Source organism: Pogonomyrmex barbatus, unplaced genomic scaffold (genome assembly GCF_055798465.1).
Source record: "Pogonomyrmex barbatus isolate J1 unplaced genomic scaffold, ASM5579846v1 scaffold5, whole genome shotgun sequence".
NCBI classification, from domain to species: Eukaryota; Metazoa; Arthropoda; class Insecta; order Hymenoptera; family Formicidae; genus Pogonomyrmex; species Pogonomyrmex barbatus.
Genome location: NW_028297149.1, coordinates 10366370 through 10381642, shown reverse-complemented (window position 1 = coordinate 10381642; position 15273 = coordinate 10366370). Strand labels below are relative to the sequence as shown.

The 15273-nt window shown below is 42.0% G+C and overlaps 1 protein-coding gene across 1 annotated transcript in view; it reads left to right on the top strand.

Annotated features, from left to right (window-relative positions):
- Nucleotides 1-15273, top strand: part of LOC105431364 (4-vinylanisole receptor-like) — a 69454-nt gene that overhangs the window by 39162 nt on the left and 15019 nt on the right. The window lies entirely within an intron of this gene.

The window sequence follows — 15273 nt, the reverse complement described above, 5'->3', positions numbered from 1 at the left end:
GTGAAATGTAATGCTCGGTAAAATTAATCTTGGTTATTTTCGCAAAATTAACATAATTGCTCTCATTCTCTCTCTCTCTCTCTCTCTCTCTCTCTTTCTCTCTTCCTCTCTCTTCTTGTCGGGATCTTTCTCATCCGATCCTGGCCATCGATCCGCCGAGATCAGGCTGATGCGGTGGCGGCGGTGGCGGCAGCGGCTGCGGCTAATAACAAATTTATTGCGGCCGATGAAGTGCATAAATTGATTATTACTAGCCGGCAACGCATCTCGCCGCCGTGAGTTCCAGTTCAGACAATCACCGATGATTTACAACATAATGGCGCGCGTTTTGACTGACGCGGGGCTTACTCGCGCGACTATTCGCGCGTACACGCGGCTTGATGCATTTGCGGCGTCGGCTACATGCGTACGGTTACCCGCCTCCGGCCGCAAGGTACATACTCGATTCCGAAGGTGCACACACGATTTTTCCCCGTGCTCGGGTCCCGAAGACGTGCCATCGTCGTCGTTTGCGCAAGAACACGCGCTAGAAGCGACGTATAATTCGATCGAGGAACGATCCCCTCCGATGCGCCATAAAACTGAATATCTACATGCGTCAATAAGGGGAAAGTCACGTATCGTGCGTAAAATTGTTATGGAGTATTTGATATACGACATGTAACTTTTTCTCCTTCATAGTTCAAGAAAGAAGAAAAGTTGTTCGACTAAGACCCTGTCCGCCGATTAATGCCATCTATAATTTAATTGTTTTAAAACATTATATTGGTTTGATTATTGTTTTTCTCTTTAATTTAATAGATTATTTGGTCCATTTTGAATAAGTCTCTTTTTAACATTTCTTTGTTTTTTATTTCTTATTTGTTTGTATAATATTAATCGTTTTCTTCGTCCACATTGACGTCTCTAACAGTGTTATTGTCTGGCCGGTCTATCGTAATGGCCGGGAGTGATTTGATTTCCTAAACGGTCCAGAGGGCTCGATTCCTCCGGGTTCATCCAAACATGACCCTCGTACGAGGTAGAGATTTATGATCAGCCGAAACCCTTAATTAGAATCACACCCAAGGTGTCCTAATTACAGGTTAGACTGCGGCGCTTGCCCATCTTCTTAAAGCTGTGCCCTCGGCGCAAAACGGTGCGAAACGCGCCAATTTCTGGCTGTTTACCGACAGCTCGTTAATTATAGGAAAAACCGATGGATGGTGAACGTTCTCAAATTTACATCCGATCAACCGGGGTTTTTCCTAGGAATGCCTGCCAACGCCCTCCCCCTTGTCCCTTATTGCGCCCTTTCAGAAGAAATATTTCGCGCGTGTGAAATTGAAAAGATTCAATTACTTACGATATTGTCACCGCTATCAATTTCTTCGCGTGTATGCGTGCATGTGGTGGCGTGAAAAAATTCTAGATAAATTATATACACCTGTCCATGTATCTATCTATCAAGAAAGTAATTTCTCTTTAATTATGCGCGACCCATAGTCCCGGCACGCCGTGAAATTCGCGTCTTCTGGCGTTCTAAATCTTCGCGATAATTCCGCGCGGATGTGGCACGCGGGTAGATACGTTTTAGGCTGATAAACGTCCTGTAAAGTAATGATGATTTACGTCGGGATATCGACGCCACTTCCTGTCGCCTGTCCGTCCGTGATATACGATCGATTAAACTCGCGGAATTTTCCTTTTCTTTTTTTTTTTTTTCCTCTCCGATCGCGTCGCGTCGCGTCGTCGTTGCCTGCGCGCTCACGACCTGGCTTCACTCGTTAAACGATCTTCCACAAAAGTCCTGCTGACGAGGTCGTATCCCTAGATCGTTATAGGCGTCTCGGAAATGAGCGCGGATTAAATAAGAGGCGCTTCTGCGTTTTCTAGATTTTATTGGCCGGTTAACAGATCATTACGATCGTCGTGCGCGAGCAGGTTTGCGCAGCAATAATGTTCAGGACTCGCTGGCGAGTCTGCTTCTAATAAAAAATAAAAAAATATATATAATAAAAATATCGAGGTATGGTCGAGTGTGACATATGTTGTATTTTCATTACTTCTTCATTTGGATAGTAAATATATGTAAGATGTATATGAAATCATATTGTTATAAAACTATGGAAAATTCAATGTGTTATGAATAAATATTGAAGTAATATGTGCTTTATCCAGATTAAATTTCTGTTCAATACTGAAGAAAGGTGCATTTACATTATAGATGCATACTATCATGTATTTATCGTGATCTTTCCGTCCCTCGCGAGATGATTCCGAGTTAAACGAGAGATGTTTCACCGAGCCCTAGATTTTATTGGCCGATTAACAAGTTGTTACAGTCGTCGAGAAGAAAGCTGAGTGTTCTTTGCTTGCCGATGTCTCGCACAAGTGTAGATACATGAGACGAGACTATAAAGCGATAACGTTTCTTTTCAGAGGCGTTGCGACCGATTGATCCGAGGATGTGCGAAGCATAGTTAAAGCTCTCAGAGTAGATCCTATGTCATATAATTATATTCTTCCGCTAAACCGATTTGATCATCCCATTAATGTTGACAATTGCAAAATAGCATTCTCTCTTACAAATCGCTTGCTAAATTCATGCAAAGTTGATAAGGTAACATCGTACGTGCGTGTCATGATGGTAAAGTGCCTTGATCACAGTTTACGCAGGTGCAAGGTCGAAGGGCATTGACTTATGAAACGCTCGTGCTGTCGCATTAAATCGACTCGTGCTGAAGCTTTATTTGAATTTGTCTTGGAAACAATTTCTTCGAGACATATCGAAAGATCAATTCTCTTGCAAAAAAAAAAAAATTGCAAAACAATTACAAAACCGAATTCGACGTATTAATGGTTTTATAATTAATGTCAGTCGAAAAAGTAATATTTTTATTAATATGGCAAAAGATAGTACGCTATAGTGAATGCAATGTACTTTTAGACGATCGCTTAAATGCGGTACTCGGACCACCAGCGTTTCGCGGCATCATTGCAGATGCTTTGATACTTAACGCGCTTCGAACCGTTGACTCGACGTAACACGTGCCGGTAATAGTGCTAATTACTTATTTACTGGCAGTGCCATTCTGAAGATCCAGCGGACTTGCTCGAGAGACGGACCGCTCATGCCTCTCGCGCGTGAAAGCTTCTGAATAATAATTATAGGCGCATTAATATGAATTACCGGCCGTACCTTACCCTTGTGCGCGATGTGTCCGAGTCGGCGAATTACTTGAGTTCGAGTGAAATTACGGAACAAGCCAGCTTTCCCGGTCGCTCGTGTCGCAAAGCGAATCAATTTCGAACGGCCGGAACCGCGGCGAATTATTAGAAATCTTTGCGCTCTAATGAGACGTCGATATTAATGGACAAACGATCATTCACTAGTTAAGCAACTTATGTAAGCAATCTTCGCTTAATGTCGACATGGAAGTCAGACCGAAAGTATAGATTACGAAGCCATGTATAATGCGCGTGTCGATTAAGATTACATTATAAACCGAACATAATACTGTATAGTATAATAGAAAATTATCAGTATAATAGAAAAAGAAGAAGTAAAATAACAATTTGTTAATTAACCTATTTTAGTTATATACGGAAAAAATGCGGAGAAAATAAGGTTCTTCTTAAATATATAATAATAGTAGTAGTAAATAAATTATAGATATTTTTTTTATTTTATAATATTTAATATTATATAATTGCGTTGTTACATATACATTTATCGGTTTTATGATTAGATATATATAAAATTCAATATCTATCCGAGATTTTTAGCGAAATCGAGATACACAACAGTGGATATTATTCAGCCGCAATTTCCAACTTCCACTTGGACTACCGGTAGTAACCGAGATGAGGTCGAAGCTGAGCTCTTGGCATTAGCAGTCACCACTGCCACCAGCGTGATATACCGAGCAATCGTAAGCTCTTTGCTTCCATACAACACGTAGCTACGCAGAGATACACTTAGATTCGCACAAAGGAGCAAGGCCGCTCGCACGCGGAATCGTATATAAGCTTTGCCTTTCCTCATTTTATTACTACACGTGCTTAAGTACAGCTTTTAGTTTCCATTAGTTGAATGCACGATGTCGAGTATATTTGCCATCTCGATAGAGAGTCGAATGGAGACGTGTGTGGAATCCACCTTGATAATTGTAAAGCCGAAGAGAGGATTTTTTTTTCCCAGCGAGACTCTCCTCGTCTCTCATCACCGCGCCGTAATAATCAGTGTCAACGCGGCGGTGTAATTTCCTCCGGCACTTCCAGCGGCGACAACCACGGTCATTAGCTTGCAGATTAGGCTATTCGCGGACGGTAGAATCCGACGGTAGAGAGAGTACAGTATACCCGGGGTATCGCACAGTCGCGGCGATATCCTCTCCGCGAGTCCGAGATATATCTCTGCCTCTTCCCGTCGTCGCGTCCGTGACTTACACCTGCGCCGGGCTCTCTCGGTGTGTTTGCGCTCGCGCGGGATAGTTTGCAAGCATGACGAAGCTTCGCGGGAGCCGGCGAATCGTTAGTCGGGTATTCTCTGCTCCGTAAGAATCGCGAACTAGGAGGGAAAAACGGAAGACGCCGCGGCAAACGAACCCGGCGCGTACCCGGCCCGCATTTGCGCGCCGGGTAGCTTTAGAAATTCGACGAAGACCACCAACGATCGGTGCGCGGTGTCACCGTAAGTCGCCTTGATGACGTGATATCGATGACCGCCGTAGGTCAGATCTCCGATCCTACGTTTGATTGATGAGGAAATAACTAATTTTTCGATCATCATTTTTGACATTCTTGGGATTAGCCAATGAAAGGTCGGTACATCACGGTGTGATAATCGGATCGCTACCGCGCGATCGTGTTCGAGAGCTTCGGAGTTTGACAGCCCGGTGAAAGTACCGCAGGTGTGACATGCCTCATCCGCTCCTACTCGTACGCTCACCCGTTTCTTTTCCGTACGATCGGACTGCCACACCGACGAGCATACGGCGACGAGCACGATGGCGCGCGCGTACATAGGTCGAGGCCGCCGCTAATTTAAAATCCCTATTCCCTCCTTCGTGTTTGTCCCCCTCGTAAACACGGGCTACGGCGACTCCGGTGCCCCGCGGTCATTGCGAGCCGGCCGGGCAAAAAGCTACCCAACGGCAACGGTAGCCGCCGGTGCATGCAAATCGGCTGCCGCAACATCTCCGCTTTTTCACTTTGTTTATTTATATTTACGTATTCATGCTCGAACCTATGTAAATATTCGCGTCGCGTTTATGGCAACAGCGGCCCGGACCGCGTGACTCCCCCTCCCCCTCCCCCCTCCCCCCCCCGGCGACCCTGGCCCCGGTAAGTGCCTCCTCTTCGATGATCCGTTTTCAAGAAGCTTCGGAAGACGACGTCGAGAAACGATCGGACGTGAAAGCTGGGACGTAAGATCATACCGGAGGATACGTCAAGGAGGTTGACATCGAGCGGAAGTATGATTGGCCTCATTGGTTCCGGGGTGTTTGCTTTAACAGTCAAAGAAATCGTTTTTAGTAAATAGCCCTCCTTTCTACAAACGAGAAATGTAAACTCTTCGAATTATTTTTTTTCATAATATTGTATTATTTTTTTCTAAAGTAATGAAAATATTCCATTATTGAAGAATTGTCATTAGAAAAGAAATAAGAGATAGTAAAATATGGAATAAATAAATTTCAAAGTGTAATTTGAAATTTATTGAAAGTGATAAAGAGAGATAAAAATATGAAATGGTGTATATTATTTTTTGTTTGTATAATAAGGATGGAATTAAATTTTACTAATATTCTGATATAACTACTTCTACGCTTCCGTTTGGCAGGATTGTATCATTGGCAGAGAAATATTCTCGTTAATCGATCGCGAAGAACGATAAAAAAGGAGAATCATAGCGAGATGAGATCTGGAATCGCCATTATCGTCGCTCTTCGACATTTCGCGAAACGCATTACCGTGCCGGTGCAATTTATTAAATTGGACTTTCTACGGGCGCAACGCGAAACGCAGATTAATTGCAAGTCAGCGTCGATTAGGCGCATCGCGTTTCGCGAATAGAAACCGGCGCCGCAATCACAGTGGTATCATCTCGCGCGCCGAGAGAAAGAGCAATAGGGCGCGGAAAGGGAGGGATGGGGGAGGCAGAGCACTGGCGTTAATCGGAGAATCATAGGACCAACAACGTTATCCCGGTCCGTGGATAACGGCTGGCCAGATGTTGCCGACAACATCGCCACCAAGGAAGTGGCCGCGCGCGTTCTGACACCTGCCACGTCATTCTGCCGCTGCCGTTTGCGGAAAGAAGCGAATAGAGTCCGCGAGGAGAGGACGCGGCTTCAATTTGTGCCTCGTTTGTAGTCATTTTCATCGGGCATCGCGTCTCAGATTGATAATTCACGATCGCCGATCGACGAGCGTCGACTTCGAAGCCGTCTTACTTATTAGCTGCCGAATGTCTCGCCTCACGATCGTCATTATTCAGTCATATATAAAGTCTAAATCAATTCCATTAACGAATATACGACGTAATGAATTTTTTTATCGTTTTATTGATTATTAAAATACCGTCCGTGCCTTCTTTACATGCGAAAAACGCGCGCGCAGAAAGAGGGATAAAGTCGAACGTAATTTTAAATTAGCTCGTGCGGCGTAATTGGTCGCAAGGTGGGCGCACGTATGCGTGAAGATAGATATCCTGATTAATTAGGGTGATTGCTGACGTCGTATGACAAGTAGAAACGAGAATTGTGTAAATATCCTTTAATGTTTTTGAAATTCAATTTTGCAATATCTCGTTCGTTACGGCTTTGCCAGATGTAATTAAATTTAATCGAGATGGCTGCGAATTTTATCTCAAGCAAAAAGTTGCTATTATCGTAGCGTTCGAGACTCTCTGAAAAATCCGTGAAACCGAAGACCTCGGCGCTGCTCATTAACTTTCATGCGCGCATCTCCATGAAATTTTATTCGGCGCTGCTCAAATTGCGGTTCGCCCATCCTGATCGTGATCTCGATCGGGAGGATTATTTTTCAATAATCGTCGCGCAGCCAGGGGTCCACTACGGGGAAAAAAAAAGTGTAGCACCCCCTAGCCGCTCGTGTTACGGAAAATTGAATGATGACGAGCCCCGGTGAGGGTACTCCTGTTCGCAGTGGGTCGAGCCAATTTACGAGTCATTAAACATGGCCGAGTACCATATTGAAATCGATCCACCCAGAGTGGCTTTGGTTGACGCGATCGCTCGATCCCCGACACTGACCGCCAGGAGCTGTTTCTCTCTCTCTCTCTCTTTTTTTTTTCTATTCTCTCGTCCACCTTAACGACTTCTCCCGGTGCGCGGGATGCGTGTCTAATTTCTGCGTAACTAATTTCTGCCGGTTGGGCCACGCGCCACGGATAGGCTACGATAGCCAATTTAATACGGCTCGATTTGGCACGCCGCTCGTCGTTAAAGCGCGAAGGGTAAACCGCGGAAATAACAGTTTTACCTCGTGAAACAATGGCCGATTTTGCGCGTCGTCGTCGCGTGTCGTAAAACGCAGCGTCATACACCTTGGTCTATCATTAACACGAATCAATCAACGACGCAGAGTTAGAGAAAGAAAGAGAGCAAATTTTATAAAGACATTGGAAAAATACGTTGGAAAAATTAATTTGTAATTTTTTGATGATTAGTGCACACTGAGAGATATTAAGCGACAGTTTAAGGCTAGCGGTGATTCACATTGTGTATACGATTTTGCGTCTAATAGCGTTACAGTTGCGTCTGTTTCAAGATTAATAATTCGTTGAAAGTTAACGGAGTTTCGCGAGTGGAAATCTCTGAAGTCGTTGTCCTTAAATGTATTTCTGAACTGGAATTTTTCCTGTTGGATGTAGGAAGGCTGACGGTATTGTGGTCCGTACGCATTATGTATTATAATTTCTGCCTGATCACTTGAATCTCACCGTTAGATCACTCGTTAAATCACTCGATAAATTGCCAACTCGTTATTCAACTTGATGTAGACATTATTCACGTCTCGCGCAATATCAAGCGTTATTTATTAGACACTTATTTAAGAAACTTGACTAATTTTTACACACATTTAATTGATTTCGCAACGAACGAATTTGCAAAAAACAAAAAATAATTTTCTCGCAAATATTTTAAAAACATTCATGAATATTTCTGTCGAAACTTTTAACGGCGATATTAAGCCGGTCCCTCTCTTCCTTTTGAGATCGTCTTCACGCTCGGCGACTCGTCGCACACCTTTTTGGCGGGAGATTTCGTAGATAATCCTGAAAATACAGCTACTTCGGACTGCAACGGTCGAAATGCATGAGGTTCGTTGAAATCTACATGGGCAGACTGTAAACAGGGCGCTTCCATCGGGTACCCTCTTCTTTTTCATGCTTCCACGGCTCGTTGCCCACGACTACACCGCGATCGCGATGAATCAAAGGGCGGCGACTAAATTGCATTGTTATTTATAAACGTTCGTCAGCGATGCCACCGTGTAGAAATTAATGAGATATGTAATTTTTTTTTGTAATCGAAAATAATTTTCGAACAAATTTCTCGTTAAATATTTTAAGTCTTATTTAACGTCGTTATATTAGTAACGTATATTAGTTATATTAGTAACGTATATTAGTAATGTCGTTCAACACTGCGATAACCAATTTCAAATATTTACCGATAAAAAGAGAAGAGTGAATAGTTTATTTTATTGTCTTTTATGTGAATTTTACATGTTAATTTTCTAACGAGCTTTCACTCGTATATTTTATCGAAATGTATCGGAAACGCATCCAATAACGGAAGCAGATGGAGTTGTAATTATCAATCCACATGATTTTGTTGCAGTATCAGCTGCGTCATAAAATTTAAAGTGCCATAAACCCGAGAATTTACGAAGCGTTATACTGGGATCCTCGACGCGGAAAATTATGTGAATATCCCGAACGCAAAAGAGAACAATGTAATCAATTGAGAAACTCGCGCTAATAGGAAATATTATTATATTCTGACGTATACACAAATAGAAAATATAATCATTTCTTTTCACTTGTCGTCGCGCTTGATTAAGTTTAATCAAACAGAGTCGGGAGCAGAGTCGATTTATACCGGTTTGGAGATGGCGCTCCAGTTCTCTTTCCGGGATGAAGATATCTTAAATTCCTCCGGGCTTCTCCGGGCTTCTCCGGACCTGCTGTTTGCTTGCGTACAAATCGTATAGATCGAGAAAAGTCGGAAAGTAGAAATCGATGCGATCGCATCTTGAAAATAATCGAATGCCATTACCGCGACCGCAAAATAAATTTCTTGCCTGCTTCCTGACGCGACGTTGTCCGTACAATGCTTTTACTATATGTATAAAACGTCGTTATTATTTCGATAGATATGCGTATAAACATATATATGCTAAAGTGGCAGCACCGTTACCTGGAATCGGCTCTCGTACGGTCGAGTACCTGCGCCGGCCGTCGTATTGGTACCTGCGCGAGTGCTCGAGTACCGTGCCAGCGCCATTAGGCATTTCTATTTAGTTATCGCCGGTCTTTTATGATCGTTATCTTTTATAGACAGGTACAATAGGAACGGCGAGATGCAACGTCCGCTATAATTGCGTTTAATGCGTCGTCTTTAACGCCTTTACGATTACGTCAACCGCGATTGTTTCCCTCCGCGAAGGCGAATATCACATCGGGAGATTACTCGATCGTAATCTCGGGTTAATTGCTTATTTTACGAGACTTATTGAATTATCTTCCCGGTAGTGTCTTGATTGCAAAGGGTACCTAAGGATTATCATTTATCCAATAAGTTCCTGTATTGGATTATTTTTTTTTACGCGACGTACGCACGGCGAGCCGCGCTTTATGCCGCGATATATTGCAAGTCGGATGTGCATTTAAATTTACTTTGCGGAAATGAGGAAATTTCGTTTAATAAATGGTGTCGACTTTCTTTATCAACGGGTCTTTCTCTTCGTAGCGAGGGAAGATCGATGTTGACTCGTCGGCCGAACGATTAACGTCGAATCCATGTTTGTATACGTGACATTAGCGTGGGTGTAAGAATGTAAATTGTGCATTAACAATACCTCGATCGCGAGAAGAACGTCGCGGATGCACAGAGAAAGAGAGAGAGAGAGAGATAGCGGATGATACTTACGATAATCGTATGGTCATCATCTTCCCGTTATCTACGATAAATTCTAAACGTAGAACAACGACTACATAATTTCGTCAAGTCACGTTGTGTGTCGTGGCGTACGTTAACCGAGAAAATTCTCTCGAAAAACGTTCTAACGAACGGATAGCTGTAACCTCCTGCTTGACGTTTGTAAGGAAAAAGGTCGTGAGGATCTCAGTTAAATTCGATTGACGGTTTAATGCGGTTATTCAATTGCTTGATTGAACGATTAACATAAAAAGCAGTTCTCGCGGCATGAGGCCTTTATGATTTTAAGAACTGAAAGAAGATGTCAAGGAAAATTAGTTCAAAATTATTTTTATTTTATTACATTTTATTACAAGTTAAAAATGAAAATTAGCTTTTTCTAATGAATAAAAAAGAATAACGATATATCGTTAATAAAATAAAGAGACGATAATTTAAAAACACTACGCTCGAAAAAATTATTAATTATTTTCGAAGCTGATTTATCATCATTCGTGTACAAAAATCAATAGATCAGTTGCACGTTGCGTTTAGCATTGACGTAAAATTTGATATAAAGTCTCCTAATGGACGACAAGCTAGCGCCTCGAATCTCTAACGTCACGGTGAAAATTAATTTCGATCAGGGGACATTAACGAGTCACCAGAAAATCCGTCAAGCTCCTCGGCCGCCTCGGACGAAATGCATTCGACATGCTCGGTCGAAGGAACGGTAAGGTAGGTGCGTCGTCGCGAAAGAAGTGCAGGGTGAATGCCGACGGTGGACGGAAAGGAGGAGGGAATCATCGTCGCGCTCCGTCGCGTCCGATGTGGCGCAACGGCGATTTCTCGCACATGACTCACCGGAATACGACATTACGACATTATGCGCGCGATGTTAAAGCCCCACGAATACCGGGAGAACGTGACGTCTGACGTTCGACATCGCACGAACGACGAGACGAGCCACACGACCGGCACGTGGGGTGTAATTGCGGGAGAAGAGGCACGCCCCGGCCGAGACCGGCCGGCCACCCCTTTTCACCGACGGCATGCTGCATCGCGTACCCCCATGCATTTCGTGCGCACCATGCCGTAACGGAGAGTTTCGCGTTGGACAATCAGGAGCGTAAACCCCCGTTGTCGGAAGACCAAAGATATGGATAGGAACTCGATCGAGATGATGGAAAAGCTCCGTTGGGGGATAGGCGGAGGAAATGGAAGAAAGGTGATGGTTTACGTTTGTGCCAACGGATTATAATTTTTTATAAGCTGATATCATAACCATCCGCAAATTTATCGTTGGTTCAAGTAGCGCCGAAGGGCAGAAAGCAATAATCGTATATTGCAAACAGTCATGGATAATTATCGATTCTGATCTTGCAACCTACGGGACAATAGGGGACAGGTAAATGCGGCTGTCCTACGGTATAACACCGAGTGGCTTAACACAGCACTTCGCTTAGTCTAAGTCGTCTGTCGGCGCCTGTTCGAGGTAGCGGTATTTTATGATCGGCGGGACTGACTGCAAATTACTCGTCAAAACGCTCGGCCCTTGTCGGGAAGTAACAAGATAGAGACAAGAGGCTATCTGTCGTCGTGACGATAATCGTTACGTAACAATAGTCGCAACCAATGGCCGAGAGAAAAAAAAAAGGGAACGCATCTTTGTGATCGTAAATTTTCGACCTAACAGTTCGCTAATGATCTTACGTGACGATTGGCAAAATGTGGAGATTAAAAGATTGTCACACTGGAACTCAATTTTATATAGGAACTTAAGATAAATTTATAACTCGAAAACAAGCCTCTTTATTCATGCTTTTTCTCTTTTGAGAAAATCCTGTCAGTGAATAATTTTGTCTTTGGAAAATCTTATTTTTATGTTGTGAGGAACAAAGTCTTAAAAATCTCCATCGAAAGTCGGATTTATTTTATTAGCGAAGCAAAATATTAAGAGATTAAGAAAATTCTAATAATGTTAACGGAATTTATTTTATTTTAATAATAAAAGAATTTGCTAACAATTACAAAGCTTTGGAGATTAAAGAATTATATAGCATAATATATGGATATTGTTTTCTTTATTTAAAATTTTTTTTTATTATCATATCTTTCTCTTTTTGTAACAATTGTTATATCTACAATCCACATTATTATCGCTCTCTTCTTATCTCAGATTAACCTACTTAAATCTTCTTTGTTAGAATCATGACGGCTAATTTTCTTTAGTAACTAAGTTTCATATTGCACAAGATTACTGATTGTAACTAATAAAACTAGATATTATAATACAGCAGATTTGTTGGTACTATAAAAGTAACTTTCTACCATAACCAATCTAAAGTACTTATAGCTTGAAATTTTCAATGAGATGTATTATTGTTAAAATCATGCATGTTATTGTTACTAATAAAAATATAGCGCATTAACAGTTTCTATTGCATCCAAGAATTGTTGTAGCATGCTGACAATTACTTTTAGCATAAATTTTTTGCTTTATCATCTAATCTGCTTATAAATCATCCCATGTGCATAGTAAGCTATAAGTATAGCGAAGAGTGATCAGGCGATCATTTTATTATTATTACGATTCCATTACGATCAATATTAATTTTATCATTGTTATTAAAGAAGAAAAAAATTCTATCCACGCGTTTTCTTTAAATAAAGATTTATTAAAAGGCGGAAGTTACGCTCGTTGTGACATCGTGAGACATCGATTAGAATTGGTACACGCTAGAAAGGACTCACGCGATAGGACTCAAAGGCTTAAATACACGAATCCGACCGAGGCTGAAATATATATAACGATAGAATACTCGGCTTATTAGGACAAGCCAGGTCGAAAACAGAGCGGCGCGATCGTAAATTAGGCGTGCCGATGACACGACGTCGTCGGGGCGATCGTTTCTACGTATACGAGGGGGATCACCACATGGCACGAGCCGACCGGTCGGCCAGGGAGCAATAAATGGGGACTCTCGTGCCCGGGCCCGTCATGATAGTCAGGATAGCGTGGCGCGCAATCGAGAAGTCGGTGTGTCATCTGTTGCATCGGTTACATCCTGACCGGCAAAGCGTGACTGCAACAGTGTCGGCGGTGGTCGGCCACCGTAAACGAGGGTGCGCGCACGGGGCTAACTACCCCCTAATTACCGGGCCCGTTAACAAACGAGTACCCCCTAACAATCATTTAATGACAGGTTAGCCCGGTCTCGATAGATACGGACCGGTCGATTTCTATTGAACTTATTGAAAAGTCTGCGGTCTCGATAAAGTGCGTACGACCTCACCAATGTAGATCGATGTAGAACTGTAAAAAAAGAAAAGTGTGATGTTGTAAAATGTAATGTCGAACGTGAGAAAAGAGACACCGAGAAACTTCGCGATTAAATGGACAGGATACATTTGTTTTCGATTATTTCGTGCTTGCATATGCTCGCCGTTTATTTCTCGGCTCTGCAGAGTTCCTTATATGGGAACGCGCGTCTTTGTTAAAATATATTTTTTTCGTCTGGAAACATTAATTCTGATGTAATATGCATGAGCTTGACTCAGGAACTATTACCCATTATAGGGAAGGCGCCATAACGACGCACATAGAAAATAACGTTGAAAGACCGTTCGATTAGACGGACAGTACTCATTTGTCATCGATTTTGCATTATTTTTTTTTTGCATACTCTGTCTTGCGGTGGAGTTTAAGTTTCTATCGATTTATCATCGATTTGTATCGCCACGTAATGCAACGTTTACAGTTAGAATAGACACGTTCAATGTCAGACTGCTTTGAAGTATCATGCCTAACTAACAGTCGATGACCCTAGATATGCAATTATAAGAGGATCAGTCGGCAACAAGGAAGACCTATAGGGGGTCCGATGTTAAACGACTGTCAGAGACACTCAAGTTGGTATCCGACCAATGTGATTTCTTGCTATGCTGTCACGGCTTGCATACAATACATTAACGAATTAACAAAACATCTTTGATTTTAACCGTACGCACCATCGTCGGCACCGTCCGCTTAGTCTGTCATTTTTAATTTTACAATCGATTGTTTTCGATTTTAATAATTTTGCGTTTTGATCCCGTTAAAATCACTTTTAAATTATTATTTTTGTTATTTAATTCTATTTGATAAAGAAAAAATCGGCGGAGTGAGAATTTTTGACGACTGTCCTTTCAATCGTGACGAATTTTCGCCGAATTGTCTCTCGGCCAATCTGTTCCGCCAGAAACGATCGGCGGCGTGCGACGCCGATCGGTTTTGAAATTCGTCTCGAATACTGCGAGTTGTATTCATCATAGTGGTCATCTGTGCGCCATATTTCGGACAGGGCGCGTGCCGCGTGCCGATAATATGGCGTCCGCGAACGCAATAATTTCGGGAGTCGCGGCCAGTATAGAGAATGACGCGAATTTTCAGAGACACGGTGGTCGACGGTTTAATGCTAGGGCGTCGATATACCAAGGTAATAATTTATCCCGATCGAGACGTAAATGTAAGAATATTGCGAATAGCATATGGCAAAGTCCGCGGCTTGCCGCGACGATTAGAACCGCGAGAGAAATCTTCAGATATTATTGATGCCTACAAAGATAAAACGGATCTGGCACGGAATATCCTCATGATCTTGATATTCCTCTAGATCTACAATAATAGATCTATAATAATTAATAATTTTTACATGTTTCTCAATTTTATCCAATAATTTTGCAGAAAATTGGATTGATACTGTCCAATATTTTAAATTGTCAAAAAATATTGCTCGCAAATTAAAACAATAGCTAGTTGGTGTGCTTTAAAAACATGTGCTTTAAATAATCACAAGATGTAATGTTATTTTTATCATTTTGTTATTATTACTATTTTACATTACATTTCTTAATAATTAAAGTATCGATATGAATATTGGTAATAGTATCTTTACAAATTTTATTAATTTCCATATAAAATTCACTTTTCACCGTGTGAGAAGCGGTTTAGGCCTAATTAGAGCGATAGAGCTCCTCGTGTAACCTCGGTAACCTATTGATTATTTTATCCCATACAACTGACGTCCAGCCGGCAGTAAGAAATAATAATAAGACGACGAGGTCTACCTAATTTAAT